At 42.2% G+C, this 18,664-nt stretch overlaps 1 protein-coding gene across 1 annotated transcript in view; it reads left to right on the top strand.

Moving 5' to 3' along the window:
* The window catches only part of SDC2 (syndecan 2), a 121,444-nt gene that overhangs the window by 1,279 nt on the left and 101,501 nt on the right, over positions 1–18,664 (top strand). The gene's annotated exons all lie outside the window — the stretch shown is intronic.

Here is an 18,664-nt window from a genome sequence, read left to right as displayed (position 1 = left end):
CTGGGGCAAGGGAGCAGACACTACGTGGAAACGCTACCGGCGGAGGGCAGTCCTCGGTCCCGCGGTGGGTGAGCGGAACGCGCCCGAAAATGCCGGGGTGCGGGCCGCTGGACTCCCGGTGGTGCGGCGACCCGTGCTTCCTGCGAGGCGGGGGGCAGCTCGCGGGCCCTTAGGGACAGGGGGGCATTTCAGTATGGATTGCACTCGAGTGCAGCAGCGGGGCGAGGCGGGGTACTGTGACACTGTGATCGGCCTCGGGTCGATCGGCCTCGGGTCGCCCGGCCGCTCGGAGACCGAGGCTTCCATCCCGCCATGCTTGCTTGGGACCCGGCGGGAGTACCCCGAGGCCCGGAGGAGTCTCTTCTCCGGCGGGGCCGGCTGCGGGCACCCAGCCTCCCTCCCCGGCCTCGGCCGTGGGAACTTGGTTTCTCCTCCTCTGGGTCGCGTTTCGGGGGGTTGGAGCTTGTTTCCTTAAGACGCCCAATGAGCGCCCTCTAAAGAGAACTGCCTCCGGGGCTTTCACTTGTGCTTGGCGGCCCCTACCTGGGCGCCCTGAGCTTTGTCCGAGATCCCGTCTGCAGCCTCAGTGCGGTCCGGGGCCTCGGTTAGGGAGTGCAGCTGTTTCTGTCCCTTCCAGTTCCCCATATCTCCTCCCTTTGCCACCGAATAACTTGTCCATTTCTAATAAACTGAACCGCCTCTTCGAAGACAAATAATGTCATCTTTAGAGGTGGTTTTGTGAGTTTTTCCTCCTCTCCTTTGGCGTGTTATTTCTCCCTTCTCCCCCCACCCCAGCCCACTTTTTTGAGTTGATGCGATTTAGGATTGGGAAACCTCTTTGGCACTCAGCAGCAGATGGGCATTTTTCATCGGTGTGGGAGCCTCTGTGTGTGCTAGCAGGTGCCCAAACGTTAGGCGAGATTGGAGAGCAAGTAGGATTGTAAACTGAACACAGTAGATGAGAATTTGGGTGCTCCGGCTGTAGAATAGAACTCCGAAACTTATCAGCATTTCTCTTTGGCAAATGATCGTTTTATCCCTTGGGATTGGTAATCTCCCAGCCAGTTATGAACTTTGGCTCTTTGCACACCGAAAGGGAGAGATTCTCTGTTTATTTCAGAAAAACATTATTGCTCATCTTGTTGCAAAACAGGGCAAAGGGAGAACTCCATCTAAAGATTTTCAGGAGAAGCCTGCCTGCCTAAAAAGCTGTACAGGATTAAGGAGGTCCCTTTTTTGCTGCGTCCTGTTCATAAATTTGCTAGAAAGTGTTGATGTTTGGGGATTCTAGAGGAATAATGTCTCCTTGGAGTTTTGCATAAATCTGACAGTGCTTCTTTTTTTTTTTTTAACATCTTTATTGGAGTATAATTGCTTTACAATGTTGTGTTAGTTTCTGCTGTATAACAAAGTGAATCATCTATATGTATACATATATCCCCATATCCCCTCCCTCTTGCGTCTCCCTCCCACGCTCCCTATCCCACCCCTCTAGGTGGACACAAAGCACCGAGCTGATCTCCCTCTGACAGTGCTTCTTAAGGAAGCTTTTTGGCTGAACTATACCTGTCTTCTCTGGTGACACCTCTACCCCCAACTCTGTGCCTTTGGGGTTCTAATATTTCTCATTTCCAACCAGAATTGGATGCTTTCCAAGTGAGCTGTTTCACTGTGGTAGATACTGTTTTCAGTAATTGGAATATCATTCAAAAGGGTGATTAGATATTTTTAAAATGTCAACTTGAAGACTGTAGCAGAGAGTCTTTGTTAGGCAGTGAGTCAATTTTTCTCAATAGAAGCTTTTTCAAGGCCCAGGACAGCCAATAGTCCATTTAAATTACTTTGCAGCCTCTGTTTCCCATGTAGCGGCATAAATGTATGCGAAGTTGAAAGACTTCACTTTTCAACATTTAGTTATTAGAGTACCTTATTTCCAGTACTTCTAATTTTAATTGGAAAACTGCAACTGTTTTCTGGGAGTTAGAAGTAGTGATCATCTGAGCATAAAGCCTCTCATTTTTAAAAGGAAAAACATCTCCAGTTAGTGCATTCTTGAGTTTTATACTAAGTTCAAGGGGGGGAAAAAAAAGAGGTTCTCAGCAACCAAGGCTCAAAGCTGTCTGTGGAGAGGAACTTGTGGCCCTGCCTTTCTGGACGCTGGAGACAGCAGGGCGAGCCTGGTCATGGCGGTGGATTTATACCTCCCACCGGCATGAGAGAGGAAAGACTGACAGAGTGTGGCAGTAGTGATATGCTGCTGCTTTTCTATCAATTTTTTACATGACTGTTTATCTTCAGAAATAATACATCGCAGACTGCCATAAACACGTAATTTGAACTGGAAGTATGTTTAAGAAAAGGAAGCGTTTTGAACTAGTGGAATGTTTTGCACATGCTTAGATGTGTGTAAATTAAAAGAAACTGTCAAGTCATTTGGACCCGTGCATTACGACTCAGTGTATTATGAAAGGCAGGCATTGGAAAGCTTGCATTTGAAGGAAAAATTAAATTGGAACCATATAACCTTTTGCAGTTCTTTAAAAAAATACATTTTGGCTGCTCCAGTAATCTGGCAAATCGTACTTGCTAGGGAATCTTAGAGAAATAAGGGCTCTTTCTCTGTTAGTTAGATATTAGCAGTAGGTAGATGTCACTTGAGAAGGAAAGATCTTATTAAGGCCAGGCTTGTGGAAGATGGGCATACAGAGGAATTTGAGTACACGCTCCAACTCCTGCTTCTGGGACCTGGAACGTAAAATTTTGAAGGTGCTTGCCATTTGAGGAACTGTGGAATATAATTACACACAAGGCACCTTGAATAATCATTAGTTTGGAAGGGATTTCAAAAGATCATCTAATTTTTTACCTGCGTAGAACTAGTTCTCAAGTCTCCTAGAAGCCCCCAGAGACCTGACCGGCCAGCTTCAGGGGGCCCTGAGTCTCCTCAGGTTGGCAAAGCCTGAGGCTGACCGAGCCACACAGAGCCCGGCCAGCTCTGTCAATTCAGGTTTACAGGGAGTCTGGTGGCTTAATGCCACAGTGCTATCGGCATGTCAGCTGGCAGTGATCTTAGGTCATGTGAAGAATGTCATCTGAGTTTAGATTCTCACGAGATTGTCTCTCCTCCTTTGCCAAAAATCAACCCAAAAGATCTTGCCCATCGTTTTTTTCTTCCCAAGACAGAAGACCTGCTGTTCATGTCACTGTCGAAGGTACATTCCGGTATTTCAAAACCACCTAATTCTTTCATGCACCAGAAGCCAAAATAAAGTTTTAGAGAAAAGCAAGAAGTAATGAAGGAGAGCTTTCGCTGAAAACAAGCTACTCTTTTTTAGTCACCTCTGCCAGTACCATCATCTTAATTCTAGATTTGAACCGGATTTGAATCCTGAAGTCCAGTCCTTGACCCGTTCATCTTTGTTGACTTTCGTGACCAGTTGGCCACTATAGGTACCTACATGTTGTTCAGTCCATGATATTTATTCAGCATCTATTGTACTAAGTGCTCAGGATAAAGGCGTAATCCATCCAGGCAGCCAGGAAGTGTTCCCCTTCAGGTTCTTCTTTGTTGGCACCTTGCCAGCACGTGCCCCATGTCAACAGCCTTGCCATTGCCCTTCCTGGCCCAGATGTTCACCTGCTGTTTTGATTTACCCTGTACCACTTGGATTGTGTTTTCTTGTTATCATGGTGTGGAGTCTAAATACCTCTGCCAGATTTATATGATGCTCCAGAATATCGCTCCTTCCTAGTTAGTCCCACCCCCCCTGCCCCCATCCCTCTCCATCACGTCTCCCCGCCCTCGCCCACTCATCTCACTTTTGTGAACGCTCCCTGGACATAGCCACCTCTTCAGTGTTTCTCCTTTTAAATTCTGTTGATTCAGATCCAAGCTCCAGACAGCCTTTCATGACTGATCTAGCCATTGTTTTTCTCTTTCTGTAACTAGTAAGGCAGACTGACAATCAGAATCAATGTAAGTATGTAAAAAATAGAGATTTCAGGGCCTTCTAACAATCAGAAGCCTAAAGGGGGTCGGGGGATTTGTATTTTTATAAAGCATCTCAGATGATGCTAATGAATTAGCTACATCTGGGAACCACTGGTCTAGTCACACACTTTACCCCTTCTACGCGCTATTTTGTGTTAGTCCTGGGGCTCCCAGGGATAAGAAGCTTTGTGACCTGAGGGACCAGCGTAGAGATAAAGGGTTTGGGTGGGGGAGATGTTGGTACTTTGCCACTTACTCCGTGTTAGGACTTGGACAAGATACTGACACTTTGAGTCACTTAAAAAAATACATATGTGCGTGTGCATATAAATTGCGCCTGAGAATGCCTTTATAACAGGATTGTTGTGAGGCTAAAATGAGGGAGCATGGGAGTGGTACCTGAGGCACAGAAAGTAAGTGTTGTTTTTTTTCCTTCTTCTTTCTTGGGCTGTTTTCTTGACTATGAAATGAGAGAGCCATATATGATATTCTTGAGGCCCCTTAGCCCTCTGATGTTTTGGAGATTGGCACTATCTGAGGGGAAGGTCCTTGTTTCCACACCTTTGACCCCTGCAGTAAACACCTGTTGATGCTCCGTACTTAAGGGCAGGTGCCCATGGCTGGGGCAGTCAGGGTCAGCTGGACCTGCTGAAGCTCCCCTTTGCTCTGGCCACTGAAGACAGTGTGGTCTGGGGTCAGCTGAATCTACCAGCTTGGGGGTGGACCTGGGTTAGTTTGCAAGTTTTGACTCTCGACCTCAGTTTCATCAACATTGTGGTGTTGAAGAATAAAAAGACAAATCCAGTGCCTCCCATCAGCGTACATTCCTGCTTCCTCCCATGTCCTTTGGCTGAGTTGAAATTCTAGCAGGTCGGAAGGAGAGAGTTACAGCGGCATCGCATGCTTAAGTGCCACTGGGTATCTAGAATGAGGTGGCACGGGAGGTCAGGGAATGTTGGGCAGCTGTGAGTAGCAATAGTGAGGATTTTTATTTTGTAAGAGTAGAAATGCATGGAAGAATTTCTTCTCTTAGCAATTTGAGATGTGGGTCCTACTATTAAAAATCTCCATTGCATTTTGATGAGTCTGTTTCTAGGGCAACATCAGTTTTAACAATAAGGCTAGAGGGGTGATTGCCTCTGAGTAGGAAAGGATACTGTTGAAATAGACTGTGTACATCTGTTTTTCTTGGGTATCTCAAAGAATTGGTGGGACTAGGAGAAAGTCATTGGAGATTTCCCATTTGAATCAGCAGTGAGGCCAACTGGTACCCCAGTCGGTGATGTGAGAGTCAGGTCATGGTGTTGGACTCCAAGCTATAGAAAAATATTATTAAAGATAAGATATGTTTTCACATTTCTCTCCTCTGTTGTTGAATCTGTTCTGTGAAAAATGTCACAAAGATGCAGTAAAATGTGTCCTTTACAAAGCATTTTGATGTTTTCTTATCTTTATACAGGTATGTTAAATACAAATAGTACAGATGTCTAAGGAATATGTACAATTAATAGAGGTTAGTCTCACGGTAAGAATGACACATGGAGCAAGATATACAAATATTAAAGGAAAATTATATTTTTAAAGTTCTTATCATAAAAAGAGTAAGAGTTAAATATGTATTTTTGTACAATGTATTGTTAAATATAAAGATAGTGAAAATAAATGTACAGAATTGAAGGCAAAAGAGAGGCTTTGCACACATGTAATTAACAATCTTAATCCCTGTGGGACCTCAGCTTTCCCATCTATAAAATGATAAAGGGAACTAGAAGAACTTTCTGTCTTTAATATTTATTTTTTTCTATATGCTTCAGGGTATGGTTGGAGCAATGTTAAGATTAACCTAATCAATAAGTAGTTATTAAGCTCCTGCCAAATACTTACTATTTTATTACTGGAGCAAGGAATTTATTCACATTACAGAAATGTAATGCTACTGGTAAAATGCTGGTGGTAATCAGTTAACTTGAGCTAACTATTCACCCTGTACTGGGATTATATACATTGCTCTGAATATTCATGATCTAATATCTAGTGTTTTCCCATATATTTTCTGATATAAGCTAATGTAGCAGCAAGAGCAGTTGATGTGATGGAACTCACTTTCATTCTAGAAAGAAGACAACATGACTTGTTGATGTCATCTGGAGGGCTTTTGAAGCATAAGCCACTGAGGGTCTCAGGCTTCTCATTTGGTTTCTGGCCTTGACCTTCATTTCCAGAGAGGGGCCTTTAACTGCCTTCCCTTTGGTTCCTTTCTATAGCACCGGAGCCCAGCGTCAGTGCTGTAGAGACCATAGCAAGAGTCTAAATGAGCGGGCGGTATGGTACAGTGGTTCAGAGCCTGGGCACTGGAGTTAAGACTTGCCTGGGTTAGAATCCACTTACTGTGTAAACTTGGGCAAGTTTCTAAACCTCTCTGTGCTCAGTTTTCTCATCTGTAAAATGGAGTATCATCAAATAGGTTCTTAGGATTACGTGGGACAGAACACACTGGAGCTTTTAACACAGTGGCATCTTCACACTCTGTGTCACATGTTAGTTACTCGTGTTCTGTTTTCTGCTTCCCTAAGGAGTGGGGGCTTGACACTCTATGGGCACATCTGATAAGCTCCAGCCCAGAGGGTGGCCTGGAATCTACACGATTGAGCCTGCGTTTTCATAGCTGGGGTTCTTTCCCTGCCTTGGGGAGGCCTAGCTCTACCTCGAGATATTTGGGACATTTTTGTGTAGAGACACTGGGAGATACTGTGGGTTTGGTTCCAGACCACCACAAAAAAAGCAAAGATTGCAATAAAGCGAATATCACAATAAAGTGAGCCACATGAGTTTTTTGGTTTCCCAGTGCATATAAAAGTATGTTTATACTATACTGTATTCTGTTAAATGTAGTGTGTTGTGTCTAAAAAAATCAGTGTACATTATCGTAATTAAAAAATATTTTATTGCTAAAAATGCTAACCATCATGTGAGCCTTCAGCGAATTGTAATCTTTTTGCCAGTGGAGGGTCTTGCCTGGATGTTGGTGGCTGCTGACTGATCAGGGTGGTGGTTACTGAAGGCTGGGGTGACTGGGAATTTCTTAAAATAAGACAACAGTGAAGTTTGCCGCATAGGTTGACTCTTCCTTTCATGATTTCTCTGTAGTATTTGGTGCTGTATGATAATTTTACCCACAGTAGAACTTCTTTCAAAACTGGAGTCAATCCTATCATACCCTGGTGCTGCTGTATCAACTTGGTTTATGTCATATTCTAAATCCTTTGTTGTCATTTCAACGATCTTTGCTCATCCGTAAGAAGCAACTCCCCATCCATTCACGTTTTATCATGAGAGTGCAGCAATTCACTCATATCGTCAGGTTCCACTTCTAATTCTAGTTCTCTTGCTATTTCCACCACATGTGCAATTACTTCCTCCACTGAAGTCTTGAGCCCCTCAAAGTCATCCCCTCAAAGGGTTGGAATCAACTTCTTCCAAACTCCTGTGAATGTTGATATTTTAACAAATGTTCTTAATGGCATCTAGAATGGTGAATCCATTCCAGAAGGTTTTCAATTTGCTTTGTCCAGATCCGTCAGAGGAATCACTGTCTATGGCCCTACAAAATGTGTTTTTTAAATAGTAAGACATGAAAGTTGAAATGATCCATGGGCTGCAAAATGGATGTTGTGCTTGTAGGCATGAAAACAACATTACTCTCTTTGTACGTCTTCATCAGAGCTCTTGGGTGACCAGGTGCATTGTCAATGAACAGTAATATTTTGAAAGGAATCTTTTTTTTCTGAGCAGTAGGTCTCAACAGTGGGCTTAAGATTAAGTAAACCATGTTGTAAACAGATGTGCTGTCATCCAGGCTTTGTGATTCCATTTGCAGAGCACAGGCAGAGTAGATTTAACATAATTCTTAAGGGCCGTAAAATTTTCTGAATGGTAGATGAGCATTGGCTTCAGCTTTAAGTCACCGGCTGCATTAACTCCTAACAAGGGAGTCAGCCTATCCTTTGAAACTTTGAAACGAGGCACTGACTTCTCCTCTGTAGCTATGCAAGTCCTAGATGGCATCTTCTTCCAATAGAAGGCTGTTTCATCTGCATGGAAAATCTGTGGTTTAGTGTAGCCACCTTCATGAATTATCTCAGATCTTCTGGATAACTTGCTGCAGTTTCTACATCAGCACTTGCCGCTTCACCGTGTACTTTTACGTTATGGAGACGGCTTCTTTTCTTAAACCTCACGAACCAACCTCTGCTAGCTTCAAACTTTTCTTCTGTGGCTTCCTCACCTTTCTCAGCCTTCATAGACTCGAAGAGAGTCAGGGCCTTGCCCTGGATTAAGCTTTGGCTTAAGGGAATGTTGTGTCTGGTTTGACCTTCTAACCAGACCATTAAACTTTCTCCATATCAGCAATAAGGTTGTTTTGCTTTGTTATCATTTGTGTGTTCACCTGAGTAGCACTTTCATTTCCTTTAAGAACTTTTTCTTTGCTTTCACAGCTTGGCTAACTGTTTGGCACAAGAGGCCTAGCTTTTGGCCTCCCTCGGCTTTTGAGATGCCTTCCTCACTAAGCTTAATCATGTCTAGCCTTTGATTTAAAGTGAGAGACTCTTTCACTTGAACATGTAGAGGCCACTGTAGGGTTATTAATTGGCCTAATTTCTATATTGTTGTATCTCAGGGGATAGGGGGGCCAGAGGAGAGGGAGAGAGATGGGGAACTTCTCCGTGGAGCAGTCAGAATACATCCAACAGTTATTAAGTTTGTGGTTTTATATGGCCGAGGCTCGTCCCCAAAACAATTACAACGGTAACATCAAAGATCACTGATCACAGATCACCATAACAAATATATTACTAATGAAAATGTTTGAATATTGTGAGAATTACCAAAATGTGACACAGAGACACGAAGTGAGCAAAAGCTGGTGGAAAACTGGCGCCGATAGACTTGCGAGACGTAGGGTTGCTGCGAACCTTTAATTTTAAAAAAATGCTATATCTTTGAAGCACAATAAAACAAAGTATGCCTGTACTCACCCTTTTCTCTAAATGTGGGTGATGTGAGAGAATATGTCATTGATTATTTCTGGCCCATGAAAAGTTTCTCCAGTAATTTTATCTTTACAAATCTCTCCAAAGGAAATAATCGTAGCTGGGTAAATGTATTTATTGAAGCTTTACTTATAATAGTTAAAAAAATGGGAACAACCTACGTGTATAATACTAGAGGAATGGTTAAATAAAAGATTCTAAATTATACATGAATTATCATACAACCATTAAAAATATATTGGAAGAACGTTTATAACTTGGAAACTCTTTTTATAATAGAAAAAAAAGTCAGACATAAAACTATGTATAGACAACATTGTAAATCAATGATACTTTAATAAGAAAACTATGTATAGTAAAACCCTGGTTATATTGAATAAATTTAAATATATCTACACATATATGTACATACTGTGTATTTATGTATCCACAAACCTGTGCATTGATGAAATTGCATAGAACTAAATACACACAGACGCAAACACAAATGAGTACAGGTAAAACTGGGGAAAACTGGGGCTTCCCTGGTGGCGCAGTGGTTGAGAGTCCGCCTGCCGATGCAGGGGACACAGGTTCGTGCCCCGGTCCAGGAAGATCCCACATACCACGGAGCGGCTAGGCCTGTGAGCCATGGCCGCTGAGCCTGTGCGTCCGGAGCCTGTGCTCGGCACTGGGAGAGGCCACAAGAGTGAGAGGCCCGCGTACCGCAAAAATAACCCAAAAAAACCTGGGGAAATCTGAATAAGATTGGTCAATTGTATCAATGTCAGTGTCCTTGTTTTTATATTTATAAAATGGTACCATTGGGGTAAACTGGGTAAAGGGTACCAGAAGTCTCTGTGTTATTTCTTACAACTGCATGTGAATCTACAATTATCTCAACAAAAAATTCCATTAAAAAAAATGGCACCAGGGGACTTCCCTAGCAGTCCAGTGGTTGAGACTTCGCCTTCCAATGCAGGGGGTGCGAGTTCGATCCCTGGTCAGGGAGCTAAGATCCCACATGCCTCACGGCCAAAAAAGCCAAAACATAAAAAATATTGTAATAAAAATTCAATAAAGGCTTTAAAAAAATGGTCCACATCAATAAAAAAGAAAAAAAAACCTTAAAAAAATGCCACCAGACCTAGATGGTTTTACAAATAAGTTTTGCTGATCCTTCAAGGAACAGATACTTGTTCCAAAGCTTAGAGAATGACAGAAGATTTCATGAGGTTGGCATTATTCTGTGTCAAAACCAGACAAGGAAAGCACAAGAAAACAAATCTTTAGGCCAGTTTCACTTGTGATCATAGATGCCAAATTTTTATTTTATTTATTTACTTTTTAAACATCTTCATTGGAGTATAATTGCTTTACAATGGTGTGTTCGTTTCTGCTTTATAACAAAGTGAATCAGATATACATATATCCCCATATCTCCTCCCCCTTGCATCTCCCTCCCACCCTCCCTGTCCCACAATTTTAAATAGAATGTTATCAAACCGAGTACAGCAGCTTATTAAAAGAATAATGATGAGTTCAAGTAGGGTTTATCCAAGGAATGCTTTAGCATCAGAAAGCAATGCAGTTATTAACAGTTTAAGGGAGATAACAGTATGGTCATCTCAACAGATTCAGAAAAGCATCTGATAAAAATTTACAAAACTGTTAATATAAAGGTCTAATATCTGGTTAACTGAAGGCTTACTGTATTAGGGTTAGTACATCTGTGCTGAAGACTCAATACATTTGACATGTTTAGGAACCAAAAAGCCACTGTGTACTGAGTTGTTAGGCAACAGTCTCTGCATGGATGACAGGTGTGTGACAGTGCAGTAAATTATGGGTCATAACATATATAGATCCTAATTCACATTAAGTTGTAGTTCTAGCATTGTCATGTTTCACTTGTGTGCCCTCCCAAATTAAGATAACACAGGAGATGATATTGAAGGGTATGATGATGAGTCAGGTATGCTGTAGTTCAGTTTCTGGTATTACCACCTAAAAGCCACATGACCTTGGGGAAGTTTCTTATCATCTCTGAGCTCGTTTTTCTCAGTGTAAAATTGGGAATTATAATATTTTGCTTTTGGGTTAATTTTGAAGATTAGCTTCAATAATGACTGAAAACTTTTAACAAAAAACCTGACCCAAAGTAGGTGCTATAAACTCATTTGATCCTCTTTCCTTTCAGCTTTAAGTTTCATGATTCCCAAGTATATTATATATGCACAAATATGTATGCATGTTTCTTGTTTCTTGCTTGCATTCTGACCCTTGGCACCAAGGGACATATATATATATATATTTTTTTTGTACGCGGGCCTTTCACTGTTGTGGCCTCTCCTGTTGCGGAGCACAGGCTCCGGATGCGCAGGCTCAGCGGCCGTGGCTCACGGGCCCAGCCGCTCCGTGGCATGTGGGATCTTCCAGGACCGGGGGCGCGAACCCGCGTCCCCTGGATAGGCAGGCGGACTCTCAACCACTGCGCCACCAGGGAAGCCCACCAAGGGACATATATTTTCACACATTTATGACCAGTTTATTTTTCACCAAGCAGGGTGTGATGCTGAATTATATTTTTTCTTTCCTGCATCATCCGTTTCCTGGATTACATTCAAGTAAAGCTCAAAATAGACTTGCATACGGGTTGGAAATTTAGTTGAGATTTGAAAAATCTAACATAGAACTTGGGATTATAATTGTAAAATGCTTAAAGGAGGTCTTATAAACACTGATTTATCTGTTAGGTTTACTAATGAATTAAAATCTTAACTTCATTTATGTCTCACCTCTGAACTCATTTAGATAAGAGTGCAGAGTATTTTGGTTTGAGTACTTTGTTTATTTTTGAGTTGATTCGATTTTGTAATTGTCCTGATTAGTTATTGGATGAAGTTTTATATTTGGTAAGTCAGTTAATAGTTAACTCATGTTACTGCACATCAAACAAGGGCAAAGCTCTTGCTTGTCTTGCAGATTAAAAAGAAATGACATGATACCTACCTTCAAGCAACTATTATCTACCTTTTGATTGTTTAGGGTAATTGCACCTGGGTTGAGCCCATATTTAACATATGCATTCTTTGTAAACTATGGATCAGTTTGTTTTTGTCTGAATCTAGTTAAATGTATCTAGCAATCAAAACTGCACAAGAACTACAGTTGAGAAGGATAAGAAGAACCCCTTGTAGAAGAGAAGTTACTGCTTTCCTAGAAAAAAGCCTTCTCTGAAGTGGCACAGTGTGCTAGAGAGAAACCAGAATTAGACACTGGATTTTCATACTTTTTAGTTTTCCTTCACCTGCTCTGCAAGCAAAGACTTCCAAATATTAAAATGTACAAAAGACACGAAGAGCAAGAAATTGTTTAGAACCTGTATAGGCTATTGATATTTATATTATGGGAGAAAGAAATCTTACATTTCATCCAGTTTAATTCTCCATACTTTATAAGCTTTGGCCTCTTAAAGGGGAGAGCTAGACCTTATACTATGTGTTCAGTTGATCAAATAGTCTTAGCTGATGAATGAAAGAGGTATACAAGTGTTGGGATGATTTTCACTGTGTTCTTTTGGATTCTGCCTTTTCAGTATGTAACAATGGGTTTTGGAGCTAGAATTGACTTGTCCAAGATCACATAGTTAGTTAGTGGTGGAGTTACACGTTGGGCCCAGGCTATCTGATTTGTTGCTATTTTCTTCTTACCATAACACATACCCTTTTTGGCTCCGTACTCTCGCTTATTCCCTACACTAATGATTAGCACCTAATACACTTACTTCTGCCACATGTTTGATAAATAAATGAAATTCCAAGTGGAACATACATTATATGTTATATACTCTGCATCAGTGTGTTTTGCGCAAAATGAATATTTAAAGTGATGTTGAGATAATTTCAGAATTTCTAGCAAAAGATGTGCTCCTGCTAACTTCTTTATTGTCTGTGCCCCTTTGGGCTGATTAGGGGAGGAGGCCTGAGAGCACTAGGATCTGGAAGACCCAGAGAGAGAGAGAATGAAGTCAAGTTGATTTGTAAATCTTGGGAAGATTGTGGAGACTTGCAGGCAGAAAAGGAGATAAAAACTTCATGGAGATAAGAATCAAAACTGGAAGCGAAATCCTCATGAATTACTACCACATTTTATGTAGGTAGCAAACTGCTGTTGTAGGTTGAGGTTGAGAAGAACATTCTTTGGATTTTTATACTAAAATTATGTCAGAGCCTTCAGGGAAAAATGTCTGTGGAACTGAGGGCCCAGGTAGAAGCACTTTTTGCCAGCATTGGATAATCTTCTAACATTTTTCTCTTGAGTACTGACGTCAATCTTAGTGTAATAACATGAATATATTTGAGTCCTAGTTTTTCAGAAAATAAGTCTGTGGGATGATATTTTTAAGAACTGAATTTTGTTAAAAGACAATAACATGAGAAATTACTACAGTGATCTCCTACTGTGTGCTTAGAACTATGGTAGGCATTTCCCATTTATTGCCTATAATTGTCTCACAACTGCTAGGTGGTATTACTTGCCATGGCTGTATTTTAGGTGACAGAGCAGAAGTCAGATCCTCAGTTTTTCTAGCTTTAAATAGCCCTGGCTTGATACTGTAATCTTTCAAGAGAGCAGTGAGAGTGTTTAAATGTATAATCACTTTTTAAAGCCATCTGATGGGTGCAGCCCCCGCTAGTGAAGGGTCAGACCCTTCATTTGCATTGTTGGGCTAATATTCTAGGTCACACATTTCCTGATTTCTTTACCAGCATTTAGCATCTTACCTCAAAGGCTTCTCTCCCCAAGCTTCTGTCTATGGAGAGAATGGGAGAACTGAGTGTAGAATGAATAGGAATCTCTTTAAATACCAGATCTGCTGGTGTCTGGCTGTAGGGCTTTCAGCAGGTTGCTTAGTCTCTCTGGGCCTCAGTTTTCTCATCTGTGAAAAGAAGATGAGTCACAGTAGCAGCTCATCGAGATGCTATGAGGATTAGAGTTCCCGCACGTCCAGCATTTAGGAGAGTGCCTGGTGTAGAATAGGCGCTAGCCTCCTGCTGACGCTAATTGAAATGGATGGCTAATTAGGTGTGCTGATCAAAGAAGAAAGCATCCTCTTTTGAGGTTTTGAAACTGAGACAAAGAATGATGGTGCCACTGACCAGATGAGAAAGACAAAAGGAGAGGCTGAATTGTTTTCTTTTTCTTTGTAGCTGTTGTTTTTTGGTGAAAAGAGGTGGTGTTTTACCTCCTCAGCTCTTGTTCTCATCTGGAGAGTGAAGAGCAGGTTCTAGGTCAGTGGTTCTCAGCTTTTCCTGCACATTCAACTCATTCAGGGAGCTTTTCAAAGCTCTCTGTACCTGAGCCCCACCCAGAACCAATTAAACCAGAATCTCTGGGGATAGGGCCCAGCCAGCTGGAAAGCTCCCCAGGTGATTCTAACTTCTAGAAGATTTGAGAAGAGAACTGTTTTGGGTGCTTTTGTCATCTCCTCCAGCTCCAGAGGAAGTCGGGCACTCAAGATTTTGTCTTCTTAAACCATGCCCTCCACTGCCTGCGACCCAGCCACGTGGAATACGGTGGCTTCCCGGCACAGTCTAAGCTGTGTAGAATTGGGAAGTGCTCGCTCCATCCGAGCTTTTTCCTCTTCTACCCTTCTCTTCAACATCTCTTTCTCTTGGGTTATACTCTTCTGATAATTATGTTGGTGGATTAGGATGCCATTTGAGAGGTCTTTAGACAGAAGATTATACATGTATAAATGAAATTCATCTAAGGATGTCTTAAAAAATGTGAAATATTTCCCTTGCCTTTTGAAAGCTCTGCTTGGTGGAACAAAGGATGCCTGTCCTCTTGGCCTGGTGGCAGAAAAGCATGTTGGGTCAGCTTATTAGATTTGCCTGAGTTCACGCTTTGAGCAGAGAGATGGTGTGTTTTACTGATTGAAAATGTATTCTAGGGCTTGTCTGAATGTCCTGGTCATGTATAAGCCGAGCACACGTGTCTTAATGACGGCCCTCTTATTGTAACTGCACTTCAGCTACTTGAACCTGGTTCAAGTCGAATTAATTCCATGGAAATAGACTGTTTCCGGTTGGAGTTGGGAAGAGAGAGTGCTTTAGGCTGTCCTGTGAATAAGACATCTGAGTTGTCTTTCGTTCTTTCTTAAGTAGAAAAGCAGCAGCCCATTATCTAATCTATTCATAGTTTACTTTGTTCAGATATCTAATTTGGGAGCATGTTTGCCCTCACTCAACTCTGAACACAATTTTCCATCCCTTGAATAAAAGAGGATCTCTTTAATTGACTCAGGGGGAAAAAAAACCTTGTTTAAGAATGCTGGAGTTCTCAAAGCTTTTAAAAACAGCTCTGCAGGATAACATTAAAATGCTGACCCTTTCGAAACTACCACTCAACATGTATCTGTCCTACAATACAGATGGAAGAAGTATTATTCTGAGCAAGCTGTGAAAGGGAGCCATTCGCTATGATTCATAGGCTTTTAAACCCAATGAGTCTGTAATGTCCAGAAGAAAATGTATCGTTACTGTTTATTGTTTTGGCGACAATAGGGTTAAATCTGTCTTTACAAAGTATTAAGCGCACAGAGACTAGTCTTAGAAATCAAGGAAGTGGAAATGTGAATTCTACTCCCCTCCCCCCAGTGTATCCCCTGATAGATGTTCCGGAGCATTAATAGAATAAAATTGGCAGATAAAGGCATTTGTTCTCAGTGGAAATTGAGGTCTGTCGCAGGAGTCATTAACTCGAGCTTTGGACGAGCGGTTCTTAAAGTGTGGATGGATCGCGGCATCTTTATCACCTAGGATCTTGTTAGAAATGTGGGTTCTGGGCCATACTCCAGTCCAACCAAATCAGAAATCTGGGGGTGGGGCCCAGCAATCTGAGTTTTGAAAAGCCCTTCGGGTGATTTTTGTGGCATGCTAGAATTTGAGAACTACTGAGAAATGGTTCTCATCCCTGACGGTACAGGCACCACTAAAGGAGGGCCCCTAGTGGTGGGCCCCAGATATCAGTGTTTTTTTTCTTTAAAGCTGCCTTGGTGTTTCTACTGTGCAGGCAGGCTTGCAGACCACTGCTTTAGGGCGCTGCTACTCAAAATGTGGGCACTGGACCAGCAGCCTGCGCATCACCTGGGAGCTCATTAGAAATATAGAACCCCAAACCCCATCTGAGACTGCTGACTTCTAATTTGCGTTTTAACAAGACTCTCGGTGACTCATAGCCACATTATAGTTGGTAAAACACTACTTTATAGAAAGTGAGTTTCCTTTAAAGAAGTCAGTCCCTAGAATGCCCTTAATTTACAGTTTTGAGGGGAGGCAGAATAGCTGCTTTGGCTTCTGTCCGGTGTTGACTCAGGGAAGCAGGCACTGATGAGGACGCAAGGGATGGCTCGATAGCTACTGCTTAGGAGATCCTGGGACCATGAGGTATAACAGTAGCCCATAAGCCATCATCATTTAAGCAGTTAAGACACTCCCCAGTGCAAGTAATAAAACTCCCAATTCAGACTGGCGTAAGAAATAAAAAGAAACTTTTTGGCTAAGATAATGGAGAAGTCCAGGAGCAGTTTTGTCTTCAGGCTGGGCTGCATCAAGAGGCTTAAGTATCAGGTCTTGGGTTTTACATGTCTTTCAGTGCAGCTTTCCTTTCTTAGGTTTACTCCCAGGACTTCTCCTAATTAAGGTAACAACTCAGCTGTTGTTAAAAAGAGATCTCCCCAAATATAGTGGCTTAAAATAGCTGTTTTATTTCCCTTTGACATAACAGTCCAAAGACAGAGCTGGTGGGGTGGTTTTACCGTGTTCCTATGCAGCTCTTATCTGTGGCTCCAAGGTGGCTGCTTCATCCTTCCCGTCTCCCAGCCAGGAGGAAGAGTCAAAGGGTGGACATGCACCTTCCTCCTTAGGCCACAGCCTGGACGCGTAGCGTCACTTCCACTTACATCCCATTGGTCAGAGTATAGTCGTGGCTACACAAGATGCAGTGCTGGTTGGGAAATGTCTCTCCGTGGGCAGCCACGTGCCTAGTAAGAATCTGGAGAGGTCGTATTACTAAAGAAGGGACGATTTTGGATATTGACGACAACCAGGAGAAACCACTCCCCTTGTGGTGGCAACATGGGGTATGGCAACTTCAGGTTAGCAAACAGCCTGTCTTCTCAGCAGTTGTGGTAGAAAGAGCTTCTCTTTCCCAGTTATTCTAGTAAGAATCCGAAAATAGCTTTTCAGTAACTCTTTTTTTTAAATATAAATTTATTTATTTATTTGGCTGTGTCGGGTCTTCGTGGTTGCTGTGCGTGGGCTTTCTCTAGTTGCAGCGAGCGGGGGCTTCTCTTTGTTGCGGTGCGTGGGCTTCTCATGGCAGTGGCTTTTCTTGTTGCAGAGCACAGGCTCTAGAACACAGGCTCCGTAGTCGTGGCACACGGGCTTAGTTGCTCTGCGGCATGTGGGATCTTCCCGGACCAGGGCACGAACCCGTGTCCCCTGCATCGGCAGGCGGACTCTCAACCACTGTGCCACCAGGGAAGCCCCCCCGTCATTGACTCTTGATTGGCTTGACCTGACTGCCTCTGGCCTAGGTAATATGCATCATCCCTGGAACTACAAGTGGAGGAAGAGCCTGAATCCCCTTGGACTGTGACAGGAAAGGATTGGCTCCCCAGATAAAAATGGAGTGACTGTTACCTGAGGGAGGAGAATGAATGCTGTCAAAATGGGACACCTTTTTTTCCCTTCACCTGTGCTCTGGCTCTTACTACAGTAACTTTTCTCTCCTCTTTCAAGCCTGACCTTCACCTTACCTGATTTTGCCAGGGTAAGATATTTGACACACACAACAGTTTGCCTTGGGGCTTACACTCCTGATGACCATATCTTGGAAGTAGGTTCATATCTTGGAAGGGGGGTCATATCTTGGAAGGGAGGGGGTCATAACTTGGAAGTGGAGGTCGTAACTTGGATGTGGGTTCAGGCATTGCCCTTCGTCCAGGTAAAAACTCCAGTATTCATCTATTTAGTGACAAATTAAGTAGCAGGCATAGTATACAGTGAGCTTACTCTTTTAACTGGCATTTGGACCTAGACAAGAAAGGGAAGTGGAGAACTTGGGGGTGCTAAAGCCAGGGGTGGGGGAGTATTTACTGTCAACTTAGTTGTGTATGGAATATTTGAAGATTATTGGCACATTAGATAAAAGGCATTTAAAAACAAATATTTTGATGAGTTTAATAAACATAGGAGACTGCAGCAATGTACTTTTGATGTCTTATTTTAATGACTGGTAAATATTGATAAAGGAAAAGATACATTTGTTTATCTTTGACTGATTGGTAAACTTTTTTTTAAATATTCTAAATGAAATGGTTTGCATCTTTAACTGCAAAAGATTGTATAAATAGAGGCCATGATCAAACAGTGATGAGTGTTATAAAAATGATGAATTGTGCTGTGTTTACCTCTCATTCTGAAGGTTTTGTTTCCTTTTATATATATATATATATATATATATAAAATAACTTACTCATTGCATAGAAGATTTGAGGTGATTTCCAGAATGCAAACTTTTCCACAAACTTTAGAAGAAATGCTATGTTGTTGAATTCTAGGAAACAGGAGCA

The sequence above is a fragment of the Pseudorca crassidens genome, chromosome 17 (genome assembly GCF_039906515.1).
Source record: "Pseudorca crassidens isolate mPseCra1 chromosome 17, mPseCra1.hap1, whole genome shotgun sequence".
NCBI classification, from domain to species: Eukaryota; Metazoa; Chordata; class Mammalia; order Artiodactyla; family Delphinidae; genus Pseudorca; species Pseudorca crassidens.
This window is presented reverse-complemented; position numbering and strand designations above follow the sequence as displayed.